Source organism: Balaenoptera musculus, chromosome 15 (assembly GCF_009873245.2).
Source record: "Balaenoptera musculus isolate JJ_BM4_2016_0621 chromosome 15, mBalMus1.pri.v3, whole genome shotgun sequence".
Taxonomy (NCBI): Eukaryota; Metazoa; Chordata; class Mammalia; order Artiodactyla; family Balaenopteridae; genus Balaenoptera; species Balaenoptera musculus.
Window position 1 is genome coordinate 1,286,159 of NC_045799.1, and position 7,972 is coordinate 1,294,130.

At 59.7% G+C, this 7,972-nt stretch overlaps 1 long non-coding RNA gene across 1 annotated transcript; it reads left to right on the forward strand.

The window, feature by feature from the left end:
• The first annotated feature begins 269 nt into the window (after positions 1-269).
• LOC118881791 lies at positions 270-3,282 on the forward strand. The gene is made up of 3 exons (XR_005016607.1): positions 270-346; positions 444-981; positions 3,245-3,282. It is a non-coding gene; the product is annotated as an uncharacterized LOC118881791 (long non-coding RNA).
• The last annotated feature ends 4,690 nt before the right edge of the window (positions 3,283-7,972 follow it).

Consider the following 7,972-nt stretch of genomic DNA (forward strand, 5'->3'; position numbering starts at 1 on the left):
GCATAGGGAATGGTGTAGATTCAGACCCAAGTGCCAGCTCAGACACAGCCCAGGCCTCCCCATCAGAGAGCCCAGCTTAGAATCAGTAGTGACGTGGTACAAGGATGGGGACAGGGCAGGGAGGACTTCCTGGAAGGGGTGGCATCCATCCCCAGGTCAGGGCTCAGGCCCTCTCCCTAGCTCCTGGGTGAGGCCTGGAGACCTCCCTGCAGAGCCAGCCCAGGGGCACTTGTCCAGTCAGGGGCAGAGGCGCCCAAGCGGGACACTCTGGGAGGCGGACACCACCACGGACTCCAGCTCCACCTCGGCACCTGTTGGGCAGACTCAGAATAGCCTTTCCCAAGAGGTCAGGTTGGGCTGGGCGATCGGAGGGCTGGACGGGTTGGAGGGCTCTGGGGGGGGGGGGGCTGGAGGGCAGCTGCTGCAGTCACTTGCCCTTTTAGGCCGAGGGGGCCATCCCGCCCGGCCTGGTCACGCCCCCCACAGCTGAGCAGCGAGCGTCCAGCAGACAAGCAGGACAGCACTTTGAAAGTCACATGACGTGGGGCACCCTCCACCACCTCCATCACAGCGGTCCACTGGGGGGCTGTCCCCCCGGAGCCCAGAGCGCCCTGGCTCCTTCCTGGCATGTTCCAGACCTGCCCGAGAATGGGACTGGCACGTGGTAGGTGCTCAATAAATCTTCGCAGGCCCCGTGACGGACGTTGGGGCAGCCCAGTCAGCGATGCCTCCGACACCAGCTCGGCCCGGCTCCCCTGCAGGGGTTTCCCCTGCCCCCCGCCGTCTTCACCAGATGCCCTCCCCAGTCTGGCCCCACCAGCTTCCTCAGGGCCCCTCCCTGGGCTGGAGACAAAGATGAGCAAAGAGCCTTCCCGGGGCTGGAGGCCGCTGGGCGGCTGTGAGGGACCGGGGATTCACCCAGCAGCCCTGCCCGGAGCCCCCGCCCGGGTCCCCGCCACCCCAGGCAGCACCACTTCTCTAGTAAGTTCTAACGGCGAGCTCGGCTTTCCAGAAGCGTAATTAAGTGTGACGACCTCACTGCTGCCCCTGCCCCACGAGATCAGGTCGGGCTTTTTAATTAGCCCCACCAATAAATATGTCAAAGTCCCCTTAAAAATATATCTGTCTCCCAAGGCCAAGCTGAGTGACGGCGTGAACAGGGGCTTAGAGACCAGGCACCGGTGCCTCAAGCTCCTCATGTCAGTGGCACTGCCTGAGAACGGAGGAGCCCACTGCCCGCCCAGGGTCTAAACGCTCAGCCCCGCCAGGCCCCTGACCATGGCGGGGCAGCCCGGGGGCCCCAGCTTCGCCCGGGACGGTGGGGAAACAGGGGGCCGTGGCCAGCAGGCTGGAAGCGCCCGTTTCTACAGCATCTCAGGCCCAGACCCCGTCTTGGCCCAGAAGATGGGGGGCAAGGCAGCAGACCCCCACTCTGGCAGGGCGGCAGGCGTTTGCTTCATTTGGGCCCCTCGTCCTCCACTCATGTCTTAGGGGACTTCCTGGTGTCCTAGGGGTTTTCTCTCCAAAGAGAATTGCCCCGGGGGCTGTCAGGGGGGGCGCCCACCCCCTCGGGACTTGTAACCGGCTTTGCACATCTCCCCAGCCACCCCCCCACTGTCAGTGGGCACCGCAAGGGTCAGAGAGAGACGCGACGCAGAAGTTCCAGAAGTTCACATTCAGAAAGCGACCTGTTAGTCCTGGTTTTCCAGCCCCTGCTGCCTGGGTGGGTGGGGGTGGGATCGGCAGGGAGGCTCTTTAACTTGGAGTCGCCCCTGCGTGGGAGGGATAATTTCAAGAACCCCCTCTACCTCCTAGGAAGGTTCCAGAACCTCCCCTGTGCTTCCCACTGCCTCGCCTGGGTCCGAGCCCAAGTCCAGCGAGTGCCCCCCTGCCCTCTCCAGGGGGCACTGTCCAGGGGTGGCTGCTCGAAGCCCAGGTCCCCTGAGTGCAGGGTTGCCAGGGGCTCAGCCTGGCGTGAGCATGGCCCTGGGAAGGGAAGGCCGGGGGTGGAGGTCATGACCCGCCCTGGAGGGGTGCCCAGTTCCGGCGGGACCTTCTCCACCTGCCCTCGGCTCCCTGCGAGCACCCCCAGACCAGGAAGAGAAAGAGGCCGAGGAAGGTAAGTGCCCTGAGTGGGGCTGAGGGACCGGGCCGGGGGGAGGGGAATCAGGAAAGCCCCCTCCCCACCCCCTGCACAGCCCTGGGGAGGGCCCGGGCCCAGAGCCACCAGGGCACCCACACCGCACTCCCCTCTGAGCCCCAGCCGAGACCACAGAACAGGGAACACGGGCGATGTGGAGGAAGGCGGAGGCTCTCACCATCGGTGCAGCCAACATTCATTGAGTGCTTGCTGCACACCTGCCTTTTGTATTCATCACACAACATCTTCACGACAAACCCGTGACCGGTTCTGGTTTCAGGTCAGGAGGGCGGCAAGCTGACTTCCAATGAGAACTGAGGGCCCCCCCCGCAGGGCCCCCAGGGCTCGCCGACCCTGCCAACCCCCAGACACACCCTGCCGCCCCCTCCCGGAGCCCCCAGGTGGACCCTCCGGCTGGCTTCCTGAACACTAGAGAGCCTGGTATTGACCGCACGCAGACTGGGCATTGATTGGCTGAAAGGCGAAACCTGAAATAGTCCCCGCTGCCGGTAAACGGGATTTTTAGTTGTTTAGGCAGCTGATCTCTGGTGCCTCCCAGGAAGCTGGGCAGCAGGGGATGGGAACGGGAGCTTTGATGTCCACAGCCGCAGGGCAGGCCTGCTGGGGGCCCGCACCGCCCACTCTGTGCAGGGTCCAGCAGGAGGTCTGTGCTCCCGGGAGCCCCGGCCCGGGGCCCCGGTCAGGGTGGCAGGCCTGGGACACGCTGCAGGAAATGGCACCAGCTCTGAATTCCAGGGTTGGTCCTGGCTCAGCCGTGTTCTCCGACCCCCTGGGCGAGTCACGTCGGTGCCCCCACTTCCTCATCCGTAAAATAAAATAGCAGCCACGCAGGATGCTTGCCTGGCCAAGGTGACATGTGCACCGCCTGGAGGAGCGTCTGGCTCGGGGTGTTTGTTCAGTTAAAGGCGGCCGTTACTTTGAGCCTAACCCCTAACAAAACTCATTAAAGTCATTAAGGATGTTCTATTAAGAACTGTGTGACTAGATGCATTGAGAGGCCTTGGCAGGTGCTGTTACAGAAACAAGTGCACTTTGGGGGCTTCCCTGGTGGCGCAGTGGTTAAGAACCCACCTGCCAATGCAGGGGACACAGGTTCGAGCCCTGGTCCGGGAAGATCCCACATGCCACAGAGCAACTAAGCCCGTGCGCCACAACTACTGAGCCCATGCGCCACAACTACTGAAGCCTGCAGGCCTAGAGCTCGTGCTCCGTAACAAGAGAAGCCACCACAATGAGAAGCCCGCGCGCGGCAACGAAGAGTAGCCCCCACTCACCGCAACTAGAGAAAGCCCGCGCACAGCAACGGAAGACACAATGCAGCCAAAAATAAATAAATAAATAAATTTATTAAAAAAAAAAAAAAGGAAAAAAGAAACACGTGCACTTCGGAAGCGTGGGGTCATTGCGATGGTGCGCCCCGACACTCCTAATAGGTCAGAGTGTGCATCTTCTGCAACTCTACGCAATTCCAAATGTGCTGAGTGCTCCCAGGGGTGAGGTGGGCCGGGCTCAGGAACAGCCCCCATCCCGGACATGCAGCCCTGGGGGCTACAAAGACCTATATGAACAACAAAACAATGCAAAGTCGCCAGAGGCTGGGAGAGCAAAGATGGGAGGGGGTCATGTGGGGTTGTAGGCCAGGATGAGAGCTTTGATTTTATTCTAAGGGTACAGGAAGCCCCTGGGAGTATCAGGAAGGGAGAACGATGGGTCCAGGAGGGGAGCCAATGGGAGGCCAGAGCAGGGGCCATGCTGGAGCTGGGAGGGAGGGAGGTGGGCACCAGCTGGGAAGCCTTCACAGCGCCTCACTTCCCTACCTGTCCCCACTCACCAAGGCCACCAAGGCCTGGAGCAGGGGCTTCAAACCCCCACGTGCCCACAGAGGTGCCAGGTCTGAACACGGGCGCCTCCCCCTGCCCTGCCCCCAGCACCCTCCCGGTGCCCCCCCGGTGCCACCCCGCCGTGTGCCAGGGAGCAGCTCTGCCTGCACATCTCCAACCCATTAGGGCCCGGCTGACATTTCTCCCAGAAATAATTAACTTGGACATCACAAAGGACATTTCCAGCAGCCAAGGTCATCCCAGGGCTGGCCGTGGCCTCTCTCTCTGCGGTCCCTCCTCAGCCCACAGCTCGGACGAATGGGGTTTCAGAGACCTGGCTGCCGGCTCGCAGGAGTGAAGAGAAGCTAACGCTGCTTTTCTTGCAGGAATAACTGCTGCTGCCTCGTCAGCTGCAAACCGCCTGGCGGGGGAGGCTGGCAGAGCTGCCTCGGACTCCGAATCCCAAAGGGCCCACGGGGCTGCAGGCGTGGGGGCCGCCCAGGGCGCCCTCGCTCGCTGTCAAGGGCTAGTGTCAGCCTCCTGCTCCGTGAGCACAAACGTCTCTGGCTCCCCCGTAACCTGAGTGTGGGCCGCGGGGAGCCGGCGGGGAGCGGGGTGACCGGGGCCACCTGCCCCCACCTGCAAACGAGTGATAGAGCCTCGCCTTCACAGGCGTCCGAGGTCAGTGACGTAGCGTGCAGGCTGCCTGGCACACACGTGTGCTCACTGGGCATGCAACTGTCCTGGGGCCACACACGTGTGCTCACTGGGCACGCAACTGTCCTGGGGCCACACACGTGTGCTCACTGGGCACGCAACTGTCCTGGGGCCACACACGTGTGCTCACTGGGCATGCAACTGTCCTGGGGCCACACACGTGTGCTCACTGGGCATGTAACTGTCCTGGGGCCACACACGTGTGCTCACTGGGCACGCAACTGTCCTGGGGCCACACACGTGTGCTCACTGGGCATGTAACTGTCCTGGGGCCACCGCAACAAAGCCCCACAGACCAGCTCTGTTCCCGAGGCTGCTTCCTTCCGAGGCAGGATCTGCCCCAGGCCTCTCTCCAGCTCCTGCTGACATCTTGGCGTCCCTTGGCTTGTAGAAGCATCGCCCTGACCTCTACCTTCATCTTCACATGGTGTCTCCCTGTGAGCGTGTCTGTCCCAATGTGCCCTTTTTATAAGGACACCAGTCATTTGGATTAGGAGACACGCTTCCTCAGGGTGACCTCATCTTAGCTAATTACATCTGCAACAACCCTATTTCCAAATAAGGTCACATTCTGAGGTCCTGAGGGTGAGGACTTCAACATACAGGTTTTTAGGAGACGCAATTCACCCCACAGCACTAGGCCTGAGAGGCTGCTGGGAAAGAAAATCCCCTTCTACACAAAAGCCTGCACACGGGTATTTATAGCAGCTGTATTCATAGTTGCCAAAACTTGGAAGCAACCAAGATGTCCTTCAGCAGGTGATGGATAAATAAACTGTGGTCCATCCAGACAGTGGAACATTATTCAGCCCTGAAAAGAAATGAGCTGTCAAGCCATGAAAAGACATGGAGGAAACTTAAATGCATTTAACTAAGTGAAAGAAGCCAATATGGGGGCTTCCCTGGTGGCTCAGTGGTTAAGAATCCGCCTGCCAATGCAGGGGACACGGTTCGAGCCCTGGTCCGGGAAGATCCCACATGCCATGGAGCAACTAAGCCCATGCGCCACAACTACTGAGCCTGCATGCTACAACTACTGAAGCCCGCACACCTAGAGTCGGTGCTCCACAGCAAGAGAAGCCACTGCAATGAGAAGCCCACGCACCACAATGAAGAGTAGCCCCCGCTCGCCACAACTAGAGAAAAGCCCGTGAGCAATAGTGAAGACCCAACACAGCCAAAAATAAATAAATGAATTTATTAAAAAATAAAAAAAAAGAAGCCAATCTGAAAAAGCTACAGACTGTATGATTCCAACTGTATGACATTCTGGAAAAGACAAAACTATGGAGACAGTAAAAAACAAAACAAAAAAACAACAACACAACAGGGGTTGGTGTGTGCAGGGGATGAACACAGAGGCAGAGCACAGAGGATTTTCAGGGCAGCGAAACTACTCTGTATGATACTGTAATGGTGGACACATGTTATACGTTTGTGCAGACCCGTAGAATGTACAACACAAGAGTGAGCCCTGACGTAACCTCTGGACCCTGGGTGGCGATGAGGTGTCAGTGCAGGTTCGTCAGTTGTAACAAACACACCATCCGGTGGGCATGTTAGTGGTGTGGGCTGTGCATGCGGGGCGGGGGGTATATGGGAAATCTCCGTACTTTCTGCACGCTTCTCCTGGAGAACTAAAACTGCTGTTTTAAAAAATAATCTATTACTTTTTTTTAAAGTTCACCAGAGGGACCCTGGAAATAGGACCACATTTCCATGAGGGTCATAACTAACTGTGCCCTCCCTCCCTCTAATCTGTAACCAGGATGACGGTGTCTGTCCCCCCGCCCCAGGAGCCATGCTCCTCTGACCTGGTGGGGCCGGCAGTGAGCTGAGCCGGAGCTCCGAGCCACCAAGAGGCAGAATGGGACGCGGACACAGGCGTGGCCAGGGGTGGCCCCAAGGAAAGGAACTCAGGCCCCAGCCACCGCTGGAAGCCTCTGGAAGGGTGGGGAGGAGGGTGAAGGCCGGCTGGGCCTCTGAGGGTGGATGTTCATGAGAATCGGGCCTTCAGCAGCTGTCCCTACAGCCCCTTCGCCTGCAACTTCTCTCCAGTCTACTGGGCAGGGGGGCTGAGCCTGCAGACTTGGCCGCAGGTCCCAGGGCAGCCCACTCACTCCGTCACCCTCGGCAGCTCCCTTCCTGTCTGGCTTCCCCATCCAGCCCAGCAGTGACCTTTGGCCCAAGCAAAGTGATCTGATTAGAAGGCATTCAGAGGGGACACAGCTGTTCCACTGTCCTCTGGGAGGGTTGACACAGAGACCTGTCGAGGTTTGACAGAAGCCAGGCGGAGGCTCAGGGAATCACCTCGTGGTGTGGTGAGGGCAGTGCTCTGGCGGGGCTGGTCCACCTGCACGTCACAGGTCCCTGCGTCCTGAGTGGGAGGCAGAATCACAGCCCCCAAAGACACCCACGTCCTGACCCCCAGAACCTGTGAGCATGGCACCTCCCAGGACGGCAGGGACTCTGCAGGCGTGATGCAGTTAAGGACCGTGATGGGGAGGTTCTCCTGGGTTCCCCAGGTGGTCTGAATACGGGATCACAGAGGTCTTAGAGCAGCCGGAGAAGGACGCGTGATGTGGAAAAGAGAGGGACAGGGAGGTGCCAGCTGCCAGCTGTGCAGACGGAGGGAGGGGCCTCCGGACACTGGAACCGACTCTCCCCGGAGCCTCCAGAAGGACCAGCCCCACGGACCCCTCGATTTTAGCCCAGGACACCCGTGTTGGACTTCTGACCCGGAGGACCGTGAGACGACAAATCTGTGTTGTTTTAAGCCGCTGGATTTATGGGGATCTGTTCCGGGCAGCAACAGCACTCTGGTATACCCTGTAAATTAACCATTGCTTTTGGTGCCAGCAAGTGCTGTCCTGCCTCAGCAGTCACCACAAGGACCACAGTCCACTCCCCAGGGGATGGAGGGACGCCGGGAATGCCCCAGCGACTGCCCCACGGGAGTGATGTTTCTGCTTCCGCAGAAGCCTTCTTCCCATCACAGATCAGCGCCCGGGGAGGCATCCCGGGCCTTCTTTCATCACGTCAGTGGCAGCACAGGTGCTGAGATGGGGGCCCCGGCTGGGTGACCAGCTCGTCACCCAGGTGATGGGGTGCAGGGGCCCACGGACCCACCCTGTCTCCATCACTCCCCATTCATCTCTGCCTGAGCCTGCTGGTCCTCACTACCCCACATGGAGTCTCTGGCTCCGTCCACTCAGGCTGCTGTAACAAAGACCACAGACTTGGGGGGTGCTTAATCACAACTGATGTTTATTTC